We start from the raw sequence: 19,783 nt of genomic DNA, 5'->3' as shown, positions 1-19,783 counted from the left end.
CACAGGTTTGATTGGAAATTTATCTTTGGAATTGCCAAAGAGAGAACACCACTCCTGGGCCTCTTTCTGCTTGGACAGCTCTAGTCATGAACCTAACTGAATGTCCCAATATTCAGGTTTGATTCGGTGGATTCAGGTTCTGGCATTTTTTATGAACTAACCGAGAACGTTGTGACAATAGTCGGTCAACATTTAAATTTAGGTGAATTATTTAATTAACAATACCTGAAGAAATTATGAATGATAAGGCTGTGGATGTTGTGCAGGGAAAAAAAAGCAAATTTAGCTGGCAATAAATACACTTGAAAACCTTTACTTATTTAACAATTACTTGTCATAGTCTCTTTAATTATCTATCAAAGTTTTAGTTATCCTGTTGCTAGTTCTAGCGCAAACAAGTCTTCCAGACTTGGAGCTGTTTTAACATGCCACTGCTAGCTCAGGGAAATTTGACGAGCACAGAAGAGAAATTTTGATTGGATTCTATTACAGTATTATGCTGTGCCTACCAGTAAAAAAATGCAGAGAAAATTGAATCCTAAAATTATCTGTCTCTCTTCCATTTACCCTTCAAGTCATTTCTTCTAGTTTTCAATTATCATCTGGCAATAAATGTTGTAGTGCAAGATGAATCCCCTGTGGGATACAGTAACATAGAGGAAGGGTGGAGAATTCAAGAATATTCAAACTTGTTTGGGATGCAAATTCAGTCATTATAGTGAATATGAAAGAAATGTACTGTAGAGAAGTCAAGCAGTAAAGCCCTGGAAATTTCCTTTTGTAATGAAACAAGCCCCTCCTCCTCTATCTCCTATGTCACTGATATACCGCAGCCTCCCTCTTTCTGAATAAAATCCACCCCTGTGCAGAGAACCAAGACAAAGTGTATGAAACCTTCAATTCATTTTGAGGCCTTAACAGAGATTTAAGTGGAGCATAGGCCCTGGGTGAAATCCTTACCCTACTGAAGTCAATGGCAAAACTGCCTTTGACTTCCATAGAACCAGGATTGCATACATTTGGGCTGATCCTCTGAAGAGATTAATCCCTTCCTCCACCCATCACTCTTTCCCCGCCTATCAGCCCATCCCAGGAAATTCTCACTGACTTATCGAGCTTGTTCTCTTCTAGTCTCAGCCTGACCTAAGCGTTTGAATTGCTGAAAAGGAAGGTGAACAGTTTTCAGATTTTCAATTTATCTGGAATCTAATAGGCAAATGGAAGTATGCTTTGAGCAGGGGGTTGGACTAGATGACCTCCTGAGGTCCCTTCCAAACCTGAGATTCTATGATTCTAAGTATAGCTCCTTCAGAAGCTCCAAATTAATTTGCCAATATTTAAATCACTGGCAACCAGCTTTTTGTGGATCTAGACATCATTTAACCTAACTCTTTTAAAAATCTCAAGAGTACACTAGTATTTTTTTCAACATGCTAGTCAAAGTTCTACAGCTCTTTTCTCTTTTAGATTGTATTATTACATAAAAAATTATTATGCTTTATAGAAATAATAATACTTAACCCTTGGAATTCTGTGCTATATTTTTCATCTCTGCTCATTTTCTGACCTGAGTGCTTCTTCCATTTCCATCTCTGATTACTCTTTTTTCTTGTTTTTCTCAGCCAAGAAATGGAGAAGGACAATGACTAACCTGGAAGGACAACCATTAGGTCTCCATGTCCCTTTAGTCCTTGGTTCTCAGTTGAAACTAACAAAGTTGCTAATTGTGAGATGTATGCCTATCTGTTGGAAAATGTAATTATGATCTCATTTGTGCAAGCAGTTACTGTGTTTGTGTGTGCAATCTGAGTAACAGCACACACAAATAGCTAATTATGCACATGTTAGCATGTGAGTATTTTGTTTTGCGCAACCCCGCACCCCAAACCCTGGTAATTGCATATGCAAATTTAAGGCTGTGATCTAGTAATTGGATCTGTGTGAGTGGAACTTTGCAACCATGCAGGGCTCCCTTTCCTTTAATGGGCTCCACCCAGGTTTAAGGATCCGTCTGTGCAGATTGGATTGAAGGACTGGGGCCTAAGTGGTAAATTATCCCTAAATATTGGAAAAATTTCACCATTGTTGTGGGCATCTGTCCACTATATCAATTAGATGGAGACCACAACTCGTTTCATGTGATTGTCATGTGAAGCAGTTTGTAGAAATGGAAGCAAAGTTCATCTGGTACCTTTTGGTCTAATTCTGATCACGCCAATACCATTTAAAATCAGAAATAATTCCACCAAAGTCATCGGTGTTAAATCAGTGTAAACCTGTTGTGAGATCAGAATCTGGCCCACTGACTCCAACACAAGTACTTCTCACTGACAACAATAACAGTCAAAGGAAAAATAGGGCCAGACATTTTATAGGATACAACATTGCACATTTCTGATGCTTTGGGAAGCCTCGGGACAAACCATTTAAAGATCAGTATCTCAAAGTGATGACGTTAACATTTCTATGACAGAATTACATCCCAAGACAGGAAATTTGGCTTCTTTACTTCTGTCACTAGTGGAAAGACATAAAATCAAGAGCATCTAGAGGAGTCTCTCTTGTCCTGAGAATTAGCCTCTTACAGTTCTGAGAATAAATGAGAATAATGTGACTATTCCCTTATGACTCTCTTTCTGGAATTAGAGAAGTGGTACAAGAGTAGCTAGTGTTAATATATATGATAATATATCAGATGCCGGTTGTATTGCTTGTGGGCATAGATTTTAAAAAATGACTAGTGATTTTTTTGGCTGCCCAATTTGCAACATTGTTTAAAAGGGGCTGGGTTTTCAAAGGGCAGGTGCTCAGCTGCTTTAAGAAAGCTCAGATTTGGCATCCAAAATTGAGGCACTGTGGGCCATAAAGTTTAACCTTTATAAATAGACCCCAACCACCTGTAAAAATGATGGTGATCACTTCTGATGAGATAAAGATATATTTGTAAATGCGGTTGGTGAGTATCTGCATCTAATCTAGCTTTCTTCCAGCAGCATCCCAATGTTCTGCCTTGCTGCTTCATTGTGGCATTTGAGCAATCTCAACCAAGCTTTTAGGGTTCTTGAGGACAAGGACTGGAAGTCCTGATGAAACATGGTGACATCTAGATGCTACCTGACCCAAACCCTTACCCTCTTGCAGATCACCTTGGAGATGCATTTGAGTGGGATGCCTCAGACCACCTATAGCATCTCCTTAACCAAAAAGGCTTATTGAGTCTTCTCATAGAAATAGCAACAGATTCCAACACACTGAATCATGCTGGGCAGCGACTTGCCCCACAAGAAGTCCCATTGATTTAAATAGGATTATTCATGCAGTGAGGTGCCACAGTGTAAGAGTATCAGAATACAGCTATATAAAAAAGGGTAGAGAGTCTATCAAAATGTCGCAGAGAGAGTAAAGAATAAGACAAATCACTTTGCAGCCTCATTTTCCCCCCTCTTCCCTAAATTACTTTGTCCTCAGAATGGGTGCAACAGGGGCAAACCAGAGTTCAACCTCTCCTGCCCCACTGGGTCAACATGCCTGACCTGATGAGACCATTGCTTTATAGGGTTCAGAGAATAATTCAATGCATGTGCCTGTTCCTGCATCTGCTGTGACATTCAGCTAGGGTTCCAGCTCTTGTCACAAAGGGGAAGTTGGGTCTCTTATTCTCTGCAATTTCTAACATAATATTAGTCAAGTTTAAAAGAGGTAACCCCACAAAGTCCTCCTCCAAAGCTATTATCTGTGAGGGTTCAGTGTAGTCAAAGTCTGACTTTATTTAATTTAAAGCTTCCAGCAGAAAAACTTCACACAGTACGGTTGGAAAGGCAGCCCCCTTGCTATTGTTCTCCACTTTTGATTTGCTGTGAAAGGATGCTCTATTTTAAGAAACATGATTGTCTTCTTTTAAGGGCAATTTCAGGACTGTTCTCTTCAAGCTGAAGTAGATGGAGATGGAGATAATAAATCTAGCAAAGTACATTATAAAGGCCTAGTAAATGCTAGGGCCGCAGTATGTACTTTAGCCTAAGGGGATAAAGACAATTCTCTCTCTGTCTTTCAAGCACACGCACACGCGCGCACACACATGCACACTTATTCCCTGATCTTAACAAGATGAAATACACCTTTTATTGCATTTATATGACCATTCTATTCCGGATCAAAAACAGTGAAATGGAACAAATAGGCATCTAAACTGAAATCAGATTCCCAAGTACTCTTGCAATGCTTAAAAAAAAAATGCCTCTTTTTAAGCACTGCCTCAGTTAAAAACTGTCTTTGAAAACAGATTAGTGTTGTGAATCTGCTACTCTATTACAGCTAATATTGTTTTGAAATTAGATTTGATTAAATATTTTCCAGAGTTCAAGCTAACAGGATTATTTATAAGTCATACTAAGCAACCCTGCTGTACTTTGGCTGGAGATAGGGGAAAGAACAGATGCAGGTAGGTGTGTGGCAGTTGCATTAGGGCTCATGCAATAAAGAGACACAAGATTTTTCTACAAAATTGGCTAGTTTCTTCTGGGCTCTAGATGGCTCCCCAGCTTTGTCCCTCTGCAATTTTCATACTCTGCATTTTACCAGTGAGCTTTTACATGATGACAACAAAAGACCTTGTCACATAACCTTAGTCTGCACAAACCATTACATGGCTGTTCTTTGCTCTTGTAAGAAAAACAGAAAAGACTAGAAAGAGAGCAGAATCAAAATAGTGCCTAAGCACCGTGGAACCTGCAATGACAGTAGGCACAAAGCAACTACATCTCTGTAAGGATAGGATTTCAAACAGCAAGGCTGCGCTCCGGGTAGCTCCAGCTCAGGAAGAGCTGTGAAGTTCCAGAAATCCAGGTAAGAAAGCAACCAGACCAAAATGTATATGGAAAAGCGTCTGAAGGGTTTATGCACACTGAAGAGCAGCTTCCTAGCTGATGTAAATTATTGGAACTAAACTGTAGTCAATGGAGCTATGACAGCTTACACCAGGGGAGACTCTGCAGTTGAATATCTCAACATTTTTGAGGCTTGGTGATCACTGTTAATCTGCCTAGTCAGAAAACTCACACACTTTTGGCTTTAGCTGTCCTAACTTGGGGTCCCCAAAATAAAAAAGGCCCGTTTTTCCTCACTCTGATGCTACTGTAAATCAAGAATAACTCCTTTGACATTAGTGATATAAAACATCAGAGAGGAGAATTTTCATGTTGCATATGACAAGCAAGATAGCAGAGAAGCAGTTAAAATGCAAATCCTATGCAGCTAAAGCAATTAGGCACAGAGGCTAACAATTTGCAGAGCTTGGCATTCTTGGAGGGGCTCTTACCATGTAGCCTTTCAAGTATGTAAAATGCATCCATAATAATGTCATTTCTGAATATCTTTGGAATCCTTTCCCAAGCTCTAGCTATTGAAATACATCAAAATCAGCTGCTTTAACTGATTTGTAGACCAGTGTTATTAGGTATTAAAATTCTTCTGTGCACACATCCTTAATATCCATCTACCTTGATAGTTCTTTTATTGATAATTCTTTTTGCATGACAGGGTTGCGTTGATATACTTTTATGGAGGGGAAGGGGGAAAGGATATGAATATCCCATCTGAGCAAGGATCCAAAGGGCAAATAGAATTAGATTTGCTGAGTTCGTCTTCTGAAGAAGGGTCTTCTAGAAAGCTGCAAACTGCAGAAAGACTACATATTTCTCTTACTTTTATACAGCTACCTCCCCAAGATATTAAGAGTGTGAAGCAAAACAATGAGGGCATAATGGGCCAAAATCAGAAGTGACATTTATTTCTCCATGAGGCTCAAATGCAACAGAAAAGCCACATTTGTGCTATGCTTGAGAGCCAAGCAGAGCATATACTATGTGCTGGGAACTGTGTATCTTCTATGCACTATATTAGACCATTGCCCCATAACAGGGCATATGCTTGTCCCTCTCCTCAGATGCCCCAGGAACCTCTCCAACTCTATCTGTTGAGTGGCAACTTTGTGTGATTTTTATTCCCATCACCAACTCCAATATGCAGCAACATTATATGCATTGCTTTTCTTTTCCACCAGGCTGGGGAAGAATAGTGGCCTCCTTTCCTTGAGATCTCTGCACACACTGGGCTCTGCTAGCCTTGGCTACTCTCTCAGTTCTTCCTTCTGGTGTCCTCCTTATGACCTTCAGCTGATGGCCTAACTGGCTTATCCTGCCTCCCAGCCACATCAGCCAAATAGCTTGCTTATTGAAGCCTAAGTGATCAGAGTGCTGGCTTCACAGCTAGCTTCCAGCACACTCGCACAGGCACAAACAGTGAGGAGCTGGCATACTGTGGGCATGACCAGGGGATGTTAATACTGCTCAGGTTAGAGGAGAACTGCAGCTTATCAGCTATCTCCCAGAACCTGTGCTCTCTGGCTATGGGGCAGCCATAAAGAAAATGAGGGATAACAAGCATATATTGAGGTTGAAGAATATTTCCTTCATCTCCATTGTACTTCATAGTCTCTTAGCAATGCCTTTTTACTGAAGTTTTGGTTTGGTTTATCAGGATGGGGCACCATCTTTGAATGTCAAAGATTTGTTCATTTTAGTGTTGTAAAATAATTTTCAAGCTTTACCCGTATTATTTAAATTTGCTCTCTGACATCAATATCATTATGTCCCCTTGGTTTGTTGCAATCATTTTGCTACACAGACTGTTAATCAATCATTCATTACTATTATTGTTATTAAATATGCTCTGCTGAATCTCTCTTGGGGACGATCCTTCTGCAGACAAACTTCTGATTACTACACAGAACTTGATCTTGTAAATACCTATACCATAACCTCCTCATTTATAATTCTACAGTTCAGCAATAAATGGCCTGGGGCCTTCCATTATTCATCCATGAATACCAAAAAGAATATTCAATTAGAGATGTGCTCTGGGAGACTTAAATATCTCTAAATGTAAGAGGTTTCTGCTGACCTTAAATAGTACCCAGGTGACACAGACAACTTGGGAAAATATTTAAAAAAAAAAAGATGCAGTTTGCTATAAAAACAGAGCAATTAAATTGGCAACGGGTTTAAAAATACTGAAAATGAATTACTGATACTTTGGAACTGAATTCACAATCCTGAATTTGCTATTATATATTACAGCCTAGAGGGTTTTTTGGTAATAAATAGCTCAATGGACAGACTCATGCTCTGGCTTCTTATTGTTATGTGGATACCAAGATATTCTGTTGTATAGCACTTAACTGTATGTGGATCTTTCCCCACATTTTGGATCATAACTCAGCTGGATTAGGTTTTTTTTTCTCTTTCATTTGTAGACATTCTTCAAGATCTGTGTATAGACCTACTTTTATTCAACATCCAGTCCCACTTCACTCTTAGATAGAAGCCTGGGAGAATATGTAAGTTCCCTCAACTTCACATCCTTTTAGGTCATCTTCTTCTGGTAATGGATGTCCAGGCTTGTAACACAAGCAGTGCAGATTCCCTGGCTTGTCTTAAACTTACAATAAAGAGACACCTGAAGTGATTTGTCTATAATATAACCACTGTTCTGTTTGTTTCAGTTAATGAGGAAGAACATGTATGCCTGCAATGGATGTACTATTGTGATATGCTAAGACTTCTTAAAGTGTGCAGTCAAAAGTGTTATATTCCTGGCCTGAAATCTGGAGTCCATTGAAGTCAATAGCCAAACCTTCATTGACTTCAGTGGGGTCAGGATTTCACCTCTGTGATTTATTTACACAGGTTGGGATTGTCATAGTAGCCCAAGGGAATTAGGCACTCTTCCCAGTGAGTTTCAGTGGGCAGTACATGCCTATGTCTCTTCACCTTTGAAAATCCTAGACTTTATATACAAGGTCACAGTCAGTAAAGGAAATATGTAAAATGTGCCCAATATACACGTACTCACACTGAGTGATACTTAATCATGCAACTATTTCCACGGATCCCCAAAGTGATTATTGAATTGGTAGGCACTACCCAATATGAGTGAGATTGCTTATGGGTCCCTGATTAGAGTACCAGTATGCTCATACATTACTGAAAGCTAAGCCAGAGATTTTGATAATGCAGTAGGATGCTTAATTGCAAAAGGAACAATTATTCAGACATATGGCATATTATCTCTGAGATCTTTGGTTCAGAAGAAGTTTTACCAAAGTCCCATTTTCAAAAGAATTGAGGCACTTTGGGACAGATTGACAAATGTGTATATAGGAGCATAAAGATGAAGGTAGGAGCCTAGTGATATTTACAAAAATGCCTAAGCAGGTTAGGTACCGAATTCACATTGATTCAATAGGATTTAGGTACGTAATATACTCTGTACATCCCACTGGGCATCTATATACAAATTAGGTCCCTAAATACCTTTACAAATCTGCTGTAGGTGTCTAAATGCCTTTGTAAATCTGGCCTTTGGAAGTATAAATCTTGGGATTTAATTTCTCTAAATAGAGCTGGATAAATTTTTTTTGGCCAAAATCTTTTTTCAGCAATGCAGAAACATTTTGGGAATGTGTGTCAGCTTTGCTGAACTGTCTGTGTTGGTGGAGGGGGATCCACAAACCATATACCTTCTAAGTGAAACATCTTATCTTTTTTCAGAAAGTGTTGAAATTATTTAGTTAAATTTTGGGGTTTAAAACAACTTTTTTATCTTTATTTCATTCAAATTTATTTTAAAAGTTGAAATTGGAACAGAACATTTTATTTGACGTGAAACACTTTTTTTTTCCTTTTTGATCTTCTGAAAATTTCTAAAAATCTTGTTCATGGTTCAATCTGAAGTTAATTTTCCCTCAATTTTTCAGAATTGCAAGCAAAACAAAACAATCTGTTGTTCACACAGTTCTACTCCTAACTGCATAAGTCACGTTTATGAAAATTGCTTAGTTAGGTACTTTTCAAAATTGTACCTCTGATCTAGATCTGGATTAACATGGCATCTAAAAACTGGGTGTGAAGAGAGCACACCCTGATTTCAATCATTTTCTTTCCTATGGTCCTTTCTGTTTGTGGGCTGCAGGGTTAATGATCTTTCAGCAGATTCAGCAAAGGGAAAAAGCTAAAACCATCTCCCTTCCCATTTGAGTTTAATTGGGTCAGCCCATTCCTCTCAAAGACAAAAGTTTTCCTTATTCTTAGATCTACCAGATTCACCACATAACTGAAGTTGTCTTTTGCCCAGAGATTGCTTTCCCTATCTGCATATTTCTGTTCACCGCAGTGGAATATGAGAAGCAGGTTAAGTTACTGCACAGACACATTGCAACTGCCAGAGTCTCCACATACACATGGCTCTGTTGACCCTACAAACATGGCTCTATTTTCACTTTGCTAAAAATTAGCTTCATGCTAAAATTCTGTCCAGTTTCTGTACTTCAGTCTTGACCTATTAAGTGCAACCTGGACTTCCCTCAGTTTCCACGGGGACGTTATTTTATTTTATTTTATTTGGCCATTGCTCAGCTTGGCTATCTGTACAATTTCTCCTCACAAATCTACAATTTTCAGAAAAGCCCATGAGTTTCCACAGCTGCTATTAGAGATTTAGCTCCCAGAGTACCTTCAAAACAAAGGTTTCACAATTCCTCTGCTTAAATTAGTTTTCTCCAATTACCTATCATTTTTTAATTACAGATTCCTATCTGTACTGGGTTTTGGGACGTATAACATGCACTGCACTATGGAAGCCTGACTGATTAATGTAGAGATTAGATGTATTGTTTATCTAAACATTTTATCTTTCTTTGTTCACTTCCAATCTTTTGAAATCATACCAGGCTACCTGTATAAGGGTGAATTTAAATCTTTAAAAGGAAAGATGTATGTTAATTATGAATATCAATTATACAGTGGAACTCCTCTAAACTGCTGCTCCAAAACTGTCTATCTCACTCCACCTCTGAGAAAAGATGTATTATTGATTGTTGTTTTTTTTTTTTTTTTTTTAAGATTTTTTTTTACAAAAAATATTTTTATTTTACTACTACAGGGTAGGCAGCAGGCCTGGCATGGCATGCAAGGCGCAACGAGAGCTGATTTTTCAGTGGCACTCACACACACCCCAGGTCGCGCCACTGGTCCAGGGGGCTCTGCATTTTAATTTAATTTTAAATTAAGCTTCTTAAACATTTTAAAAATCTTATTTACTTTACATACAACACTAGTTTAGTTATATACTATAGACTTATAGAAAGAGACCTTCTAAAAACATTAAAATGTATTACTGGCACGCAAAACCTTAAATTAGAGTAAATAAATGAAGACTCGGCACACCACTTCTGAAGGGTTGCCGACCCCTGTACTAGTACGTTCTGAAGAGCAGTATTATCATAAATACTTAAAAGTGAACTGCAACTGAAAAATTAAATGACCAACTATGATGTATGAACTATGCCTTTTCCTTGTGTTTATTCCCTTAGGGACAAATCCAACCCTTTCTTATTCAGGCATGTGAAGCAGAACAGGTGAAATTCTGCTGTGGGAGATGGGTGGGGAGGGAAAAAGAGGGGAAGGACTCTGGAGTCACACACAGGAGAGGAGACTAATGCCTGTGGGGTTGGTACACCTGGTCATTAGAAAGTGTCTGTCTGAGACTCTCAAAGCCTGTTTATTTCAAATACCTCCCCCTAAGTATAATATGCTATCACTGTTGTTAAATAAATAAATAAAAGTCCATCCCATAAATATGACACCTTTGCTATCTTTTTCTAGTAATGCAAGAAATCTCTGACAATGAGGGCTGGTTGGAAAATGGAATTTCTATCTCATGGGAAATTCTGAGATTTTGAAATATTAGTTTTGTCCTGAACTGAGACAAAATATCAAAATCTCTGGATTTTTCATGACATGAAATAATTTGAAATATTTTGGTTTGACTTTATCATTTTGACTTCTGTGGTAAATATAATAGTCAAAACAATAAAATCAAGGAAATGTTAGGGCTAGTGTTTTCAAGCTTTTAATCTGTTTCATGGGAAAATTTAGTTGAACTTTTAGACAGGAAATTATATTAAATTATACGTTTCATTGTGTTAAGGTCAAATATTCTGTATCAAAACAAAATTTTGACCTTAACACAATGAAACATAATTTAATATAATTTCCTGTCTAAAAGTTCAACTAAAGTTTCCCATGAAACAGATTAAAAGCTTGAAAAAACTAGCCCAAAACATTCCAATATTAGAAGGCTAAAAAAGTATTATTTTTACATTCATAATTTTTAAAATCTTATAATTTTTAGGGCTTCATTTATGATTTTTGGATGCTTGAGGTTGGCAGTATTGGAAAAGGCAAAGAAGCAAAGCACCTGCTCCTGTAGAGGGAATCCATTTGAAGTTTGAGTGGAACCATATTTATTCTTCCATTTTTCTTTTTCCCCCTCCCCTGCAAGCCAGAAGGATAGATGTGGGTCGTCTGGGCAATTTTTATTTGGAGGGAAATGAGACACTGCACGTTGCCTGCACTAATAGTCATTCAGTCTGTCACATGTCATAATACCTCTGTGTGTATGTGCGGAACATAACAGACAGTGTTTATCATAAAACTTGCCCCTAGGCAACTTTCCAAGTACATAGATAAGGGAATTCACTTGCACCCTGATTGTTACGAAGATGCTCTTCAACAGACAGAGACGGAGACTGACTTTGCCTTGACAGTGATGGTCTGCTTTGCATCGATGGCAAAATGTTTTGTGCTTAATGAAGCCCATAAATGCCATTGTAACAGCTTCCTCCCTGTCTTGATGCATCTTTAGAGATATAAATATTCCCTCATTTGCTTTTGTTTTCAGAGAAACTGGAAATATTTGGATTCCTGACAAGCACTCAACCTGTAATAGAAATTTGAGGAGAATGACAAGGTAATGGTAGTTGGGTATGACCTGTAATATTTTGCTTATATTAGAATATCCCCTGATAATTTCCTAACTGGCCTGCATTTACTGCAAGTACAGTTTCAGTTCTGCCCTTGAAACTTGGATCAAACATTCCACTAATTTTGGACTCAGGGATTAGCTCGAAAGCCATATTTTTCTGCCAATGTTACTAAAATAATGCTTCTATGCTTTCAAATTGAATTCATATTCATTCAAGCAAATATCAGTTTATTGGTAATCCCTGGCTTTGCATCATACCCTCTAGCATCTCCTTGTTTCTGGCAGGATGGAGATGTCTGAATAAAATCATGCATTTGGCCAATGGTCTGCCTGTCTAGCTGAAGTGAATGTGAGAGCCTCAACGTTTTTTAAAAAATTCATTCCTTGTTCATTTCTGCACCTCCATAAATGGTTTTCCTAGGAGGGGAAAAAAAAACAACAGCAACAAAAAACAAAATAAAACATTGAGAAGAACAATAAGTTGGAACACGGGAACATGGATGAGCTCCAGACCACATAATGAATGGTGCACTGCTATGGAAGTGAGAGTAATAGTGCCAGTCCACCTTGATTTTCATTGTGTTTATATAGAAAAGGACTAAATAACAGCCTGTTAGGGGAATTGTCTATCTGCATTTTGGCAGGCACTGGGTGGTGCATTATGCAGGATCATGTGTTTCATATTTCTGCATTTGTATTTCACTGTTTTATTTAGCCATGCCATTATGCCTGGATGGGACATTTGGTCCTACAGTGTTATCACTGTTGTTGCAATCCTGCGAGGTCTCACAAAATAGCCACAAAACTTAGGCAAACCATGTCTGGGACCCTGTGTTGCTTCTCTTTTTGCAAATATTCCTTCTGATTATTCTTCTCATCATTTTGTTATAGATAACATAGGTACTGATTAAGGGCACAATGTTTAAGGTGGCTTTGTGACAGATTGCATAGTGTTAAAAGCAAGCCATTCTTCAGGCTCCTCTTAGGAGCTGTAAAGAGCATGCAAACAGCAGGGTCCTCGCACATACCATCTGAAATGCTCTCCAAAAGGATATTCACCTCTAAATAGTGGCAAGGCTGCAGTGGCCTACCCAACAATCTGAAGACCAAAGAGTGTTCCCATTACATGGCATCTCCTTGATTTCTTTGGTTTCATTGCTCATGTGTGACATTCCTAAATATATTGCTGAGAGAGATGCTAGTGATTAGTGATTTTTCTAGCCAGAACTGATCCAAGAGGTTCCTCCTTAAGTTAGTTTGGTAGCTGAATTTAGTTTACAATAAAATACAGAGTACTTTTCTAAGATCTGAGTATTATATATTACTCAAAAGACAGTGGTGAATCCAGTCACTTTTGTTTGCAGTGAAGTTGATGACGTGGACAGAGTTTGGGTCATGGAAAAACAGGGTGGTGAGGAAGCCAAGAAGTGGTGTCAGAGGGTTTAGCCTTGAAATAGAGAGAGAGAGAGATTCATCCACTAAGCCTTTCACTAGACACTATCATGAGGGGGAAAAAAATCACAATTTAAACAAAATAAAGAACAGAATATACTTCAAATAAAAGCAGGAGGGCTGGTTAAGAGTGGGCTGAAAAAGATGAGTATATTATTATGATGGACTTAATTTTACATTTCCCATTTAATTAAATAATATTTTTAGATAACTTTCTTGATAACTTAGTTGTAAAGACTCTGCAGGGAAGGAATATTCTCAAAAGCAAACTGCTGTTAACATTTAATACTTGTACAGAAAACATTATTATCCCCTTAAGCTTTTTTTTGAAAAGCTGATCAAAGACATGGAAATAATGTATTTCAAAATAAAAGTTGTACCCTCAATTGCAAGTATTAAAAAGGAATTTAAAAATCGCTATCCTCTCTGCAGCTTTATGTGCATTTTGAATAATACTCAGCCACATAACTGTATATAAATATATACACAAGCACATCTGCTTTTATGTCTGACTAAAGAAGGGTAAATTAACAATTCTTGTCTGAAGCTAATGCCTTCCTGCTCACTAAATATAAGTGGGTATTAAAACTCTAGAGGCCAGATTCTAATCCGTTATGCCATTGTAAAAGGAGAGTGATTCCACTGAAATGAATGAAGTGAATCAGAATGTTACACATTGTAACTCAGATCTGAATCTAGCACTAGATTCTGCTAAGTATTTCAGAAGTAGGCCTAAGGATTTCAGTGATATTATAAGCAGAGTAAATATTCCTCTGTCTGAGTAAGGGTGGCAGAATCTATCCCATTGCTGTTTTGTCAGGCATATATAAAAAGTCTATATGTCTTGTGGTTTTAAAAAAAAATCCATTTTCTGTTTTATTCTAGATTTGGCAGCTATTCTGTTGAATTAGTGGTAATCATATGTTTGAGGAGCTGAGAGTTTGGTTGCCACTAGTCCATAATAATAATAATAAAATTGCCATATCCATAATGTTAAAATAAACACAGCAAATTTGTATTCTCCTCCCCCCCACACACACACCTTCTCTCCTTCTTGAGGTTTGCATGGAGCTCATGAGCTTTTCCAATTATATCCTTGGGTTTTAGATTTATCCTAACAGATGGCATACATGTGAGGCCCTTCTCAAATTTATTTGAAGTTGTATTTGACTGGGAGCAGTTAACTGACTGAATTGCTGAATCATGGAACACTTATTGGATTCCCTGCTCTTCTTCTTCTTTTTTTTATGAACAATATTATAGTATGTTACATTCACTTACTTTTTAGCAGTCCTGGCAAGAATATAAATTAGAGTTGTTGCCATCTGGTAATCTGAAGCAACATTCCTAGCATGTTCCTGCTGCTCAATAATTCTTCGCTACACTTAACACTGGTAACCAGCCATACTGTTACTCACCAAATATCCCATTTACTGCTTGCTCACTCTACTTTTTTGATGTGGTTGCTATGTAGGGACTAGATTTACTGAGAACATGTTGCCAAGTGACAGATTAGCTGTGTTGTCCAGGTGCAGATTCAGGAGGGAACTATCCCTGGCTTTGCCTTTGCTCTAGAAGGAATTAATCAGCCACAAGTCTAAAGCAAATTATATCCTTCTCTGTCTGGTCAGCTATGCTGACCAATCTGTTGGGTGGGATGCAGCCTTGGTTCTGCCTTGTCCCTCTCGGGCAACTATTCCAGTCACCTGTAGTAGATGGGTAGAAGAAGCATCATGGACACTACTCTCCCATCTTTGCTGGGACCCACAGGGCACATATCCCATGCAGGGGAGTAAGGAGGTACTGTAAGCATAGGTAAGTAGGGCAAGGGACAGTTTTGCCCTATATAAATCTACATATAACATGATCACTTTTGGTGGAACTGCACTGGAAAAAATGAAAAGTAGTGAGAAATGAAAAAATTATGGTTCAGTGATATAGCTCTTAAACTGAGCAGAATTGTACTTGAGAATTACATTACTCTGCAGCATTAAAACTTCCTTTCCTTTCCACTGGTGACTTACAAGATGAGAACAGCCTGTGACCGGACTGTGGAACGTTTTCCCTCTAATCTCCGTACTTTGTCCCTACAGTGGTAGCTCTACTTCTAGACAATCTTCAAAATTGTCCAAGCACCTCTCCAGTGCTAATATTCCAGAAAAAAAACATCTCTCTGATGTAGCCATCACCATTTAATAAGCATGAACATTGACTTGAGAATATTGTGTGAGGCTGATGGTCAGAATGAAATGGAGAAAATAGTAGGAGATCTTTCTGAGACAGACAGTGCATGAAATGATGGGGAATTCTTTCTTCCAGAATTAACTTGAAGATCTGTCAAAGCATATAAAATAGACCTAGCAAAAATCACCCTTCAGCTGCGATCTAGCAATTTTTTTAAAACCTATCATGCTCCAAATTTTTGTAGGTTCTTAACTGCTTTTAGACACTAGAGAATTAATGATGATTAGCAAACATAGTTATCATTAGTCTCTGACATTTTCCTTTACTGCTAGCAATGCATAGCTTTGTAAATGAGAACAGACAAGTGGACAATATGGGAGTGACAAATGTACAATGTATAGAGTTTGACTATATAAATGGCTATTTCAAAACCCATCAAGAAGATATCTGAAGCAAATTCACCTACTTTAATCCTCAGGTAACCAGATTTACCAATTCAAAGGGTGAACTTTCAGTTTACAATAATGTGATGCAAATTTCCTGGGAGATAAATAGCTGGTGGGGTAGCGAATTTTCATTTAAATAATTTTAATTGACAAGCTATTATGCCTCATCTGATTTTCCTCCCCTCCCGCCCATGTACTAGGCTCTGTCTCGCATACATCTCCCTCTGACTCCCTCTGATAAAAATTGTTTCCTAATATCCATCACATTTTCTCAGTCCCATTTTTACATTAGTAATTTCCCTTTCTAACATTAGAATACTGTGTTGTGTTAGTAACTTATTATTTTATTAACCAGAATAAGTCCTACCATAATAATAAGTAGCATTACAATAGCATTTAAATGAGAGAGGTCCATGCTATTGTGAGCGGAGAGAGACTAGTCCAAAGTTTAATAATAATTAATAAAAAAAACAGATCTGGGCCCCACTATTTTCCTTTAAGCTTTCTGTTTGGTTCTAGACAGAATGAAGATTATACGCATTTTGGAGCAGGGACTGTCTTCCATTGTGTTGGTGATATGCCTAACTCAAGAAGTCCCTAATCCTGACCGCAGCCTCTGAGCACCATTGCTATATAAATATTAAATGCTAGTAACAGCATGACAATTAACAGGAAATGGACTCAGATGCTTTTATATTAATAAATTACTGAATCTTCCCTTTCCTTTTCAGGCTTAGATTGTGACTCTAGGCATAGTCCTAGGTAAGGGGGAGTGAGGAAGCCACACCACAGCTGCAGGAACAGATCAGGGTGGCATTGTGATTCAGACACCTGAAGCATCCGGGATGGCTGCAGTTGGATATGGGGCATTGGACAGGATAGAAAGGTGTTCTGAGGTGAAACTGGTGCTTGGATGGTGGGTGTTGCTCAAATGCTCGGGGTCTAACTGATCATCATATTAGGGCAAGGAAGGAATTTTCCCCGAAGTCAGATTGACCAGGACCTTGGATCTTTTTCACCTTCCTCTGAAGCATAGGGTGTTGGTCACTTTCTAGGATAATCTGGGTATATCTCATTTTAAATAATCCCCTGTCATTGCAGTGGCCTCGGGCATTGGTGCACCTCAGTCCCTCTTGTTCTCTTCCCATGGCACATAATACTTTAATCTCTTGCAATACTTCGGTCTAATTGTGGTGGTTGAGTTTGGTGTGCAAGGTGATGATGGCCTGAGATATATGGAGTCATAGAAGATTAGGGATGGAAGAGACCTCAGGAAGTCAACTAGTCAAAGCCCCTCCTCAAAGCAGTACCAACCCCAACTAAATCATCCTAGCCAAGGCTTTGTCAAGATGGTCCTTAAAAACCTAGAAGGATGGAGATTCCACCACCTCCCTAGATAACCCATTCCAGTGCTTCACTACCCCTCCTAGTGAAATTGTTTCCTTATAGCCAACCTAGACCTCCCGCACTGCAACTTGAGACCATTGCTCCTTGTTCTGTCATCTGCCACCACTGGTCACACTAGATGATCTGATGGTTCCTTCTGACCTTAATATCTGTGACTCTAGTACTTCCCTGGGGAGCAAGACTAGGCATAATTTATGGCTGGGTTAAGCCACTTTGGACTGCATCAGAATCAGATGCTTGCATCCGAAGAAGTGGGTATTCACCCACGAAAGCTCATGCTGCAAAACATCTGTTAGTCTATAAGGTGCCACAGGATTCTTTGCAACTTTCATTTGTGTTAGAGTATACCTTTTAGGTTGGGAAAAAGCCACCTAATCTTGATTTTAGATTTGTAAGCCTAAACCTCATTGACCTTTTACGGGACTGAAGTCTCTAAACACCTAAGTCACTTTTGAAAATGGAATTTAGGCTCTTAAAACTAGTGGCCACATACAGGGAACTGGCTGCTCTTGACAATCTGTCTTCTTCAGCTTGTCCCAGCCTCAGTTTGAGAACACAATTCCTAAAGTAATTTGAAGACTCAAAATCAGCAAGTACTGAAAATCCTATGGTGACTTTTTTCCAAACTGATTGTCCAGACTCTCTGATCTGGAAATGTACATTTATTGTAATGAACATTTTGAGATTAATTAATCAATCTCTATTTAGAAACACACATGCTATCATTTGCAGTCCCAATACTGCCTTGAACAGAAGCAATGCCTTCTTCCTGATGGATTTCTCTAATGCATACAGTAGCCTCATAACCTGCATGCAAGGATATTGTCCTTGCATTCCAGAGTAAAGCTGTTAGCGTGAATATCAATTTGTACCACAGCATAAATGTTTCAATTATGTGTAAAGGAAACCCTGTCACCACTGTGGCATAATGGCTGTTTTTCAGTTGGGATGCTGATATTTTATGAATGTTTCAATTTAGCCAGATGATCAGCATATTCCCAATAACGTGATTTGCCAGGGAAGTAACTGCCTTTGCCTTCATGAACATTAAAGCTCTCCAAGTGAAGCACTGTACATAAAATCCCACCATTTCTGTTTGCTGTTACTGTGGATGATGGCAATAAACTTCAGTTTTTTGAATGGGAGGCCTCTGTGCAAACACTTGCAGTGTATTATGAAAATGTGCATTCTTCAGAGACATTTTCCATTTTTAATATGCTTCTTTATTCATGCTCTTCTCTGTCTGCTTGAGGAATTCAGACACCATATGTCCTTGTGATCATCTTCAGTGCTTCTAAATCCAGTCTCTCTCTCTCTCCTCTCTTTTTATCTAGCTTCTTTTATTGATAAATGCTGATGCTGTAGCTACAGCTGCTGAGCACAACTGCACACAGATCCAATGACTAATCTCATTTAGCTTAATGGTGTCTTCAAGGTCACTTGGGATGGAATTGAAGGCCTTGCTATCCACCTGGATGCTGTTGCATAGGCAGATATGAAGCAGGTATGTTTATTGCTCCAGAGATATCTGTAAAGATTCTGACATTTCTAGGTTATTCTGGCAACAGCTTCCTAGATTTGATGGGGATTTTTTTTTAAATAGAGGTGTGAAAATTATGTAAAAGATATACACAGAGTTCAAGGGTTGCTGGACATTATGTACATAAAGGCTGCCAGTCCTGCCTGGTTGCTCAGGTGAGAAAACGGACATACGGTCCCCAGCCACCTCTCTATCACCTACACAGGCCTAGTCATATCTGGCGGTGAAAGCAGGGGCTGTGCATCCAATACTCCCTCTCTCCCATCACCATGAACAAATAAGTGGGGAAGGAATGGGATGGAGTTGGAGGAGGTCTTCAAACCACGATCTGAGGACTTCAATAACTCAGACATAGGCTAAGGGTTTGCTACAGGAATGGATGGGTGAGATTGTGTGGCCTGCATTGTGCAGGAGGTCAGACTAGATGATCATAATGGTCCCTTCTGACCTTAAAGTCTATGAGTCTGAGGGGGATCATAACTCCAAACACCTGTGACTGACCTGAGAGGGGAGTATCTATCTGCATCTGGCAATGGGCTGATGAAAAATACTTCCCCTTTTCTTTCCTCCTTTACAAACCAGGAATCCTGGAAAGCAATGCCTCCAAAGTGTATCTCTGGTTCACAATTTCTTTCCAGAGTTCTACCTGAGGAACCATCCCTTGCTCATGGCTGAGAACACACTTTCAGGCATAACCCATAGCAAATGTTGATTATTCAACAAAATGCTAAATCCTACAGTCTAAACTTTATGCTTGCTTGGTAAATTTCTGATGACCAGGGCAAGGATTTGAGGATTTGGCCCAATAATGATGATAAAAATCTTTTAAAAGTAAAGATAACACTGCCAACCCCCATACTGTAAATAAAGG

General features: G+C 38.7%; 1 long non-coding RNA gene across 7 annotated transcripts in view; it reads left to right on the top strand.

The window, feature by feature from the left end:
- The window catches only part of LOC120384234, a 109,783-nt gene that overhangs the window by 25,474 nt on the left and 64,526 nt on the right, over window positions 1-19,783 (top strand). For 3 of the 7 annotated variants that reach the window (XR_005588698.1, XR_005588692.1, XR_005588697.1), the window contains one exon: window positions 11,800-11,868. The exons of 2 other annotated variants lie outside the window; for them this stretch is intronic. This is a non-coding gene — a long non-coding RNA (uncharacterized LOC120384234). Of the gene's footprint in view, window positions 1-11,799; window positions 11,869-18,807; window positions 18,877-19,783 lie in introns of all 7 variants that reach the window. 2 more of the 7 variants (XR_005588693.1, XR_005588695.1) reach the window with 1 other exon arrangement.

Source organism: Mauremys reevesii, linkage group 16 (genome assembly GCF_016161935.1).
Source record: "Mauremys reevesii isolate NIE-2019 linkage group 16, ASM1616193v1, whole genome shotgun sequence".
NCBI classification, from domain to species: domain Eukaryota; kingdom Metazoa; phylum Chordata; order Testudines; family Geoemydidae; genus Mauremys; species Mauremys reevesii.
This window is presented reverse-complemented; position numbering and strand designations above follow the sequence as displayed.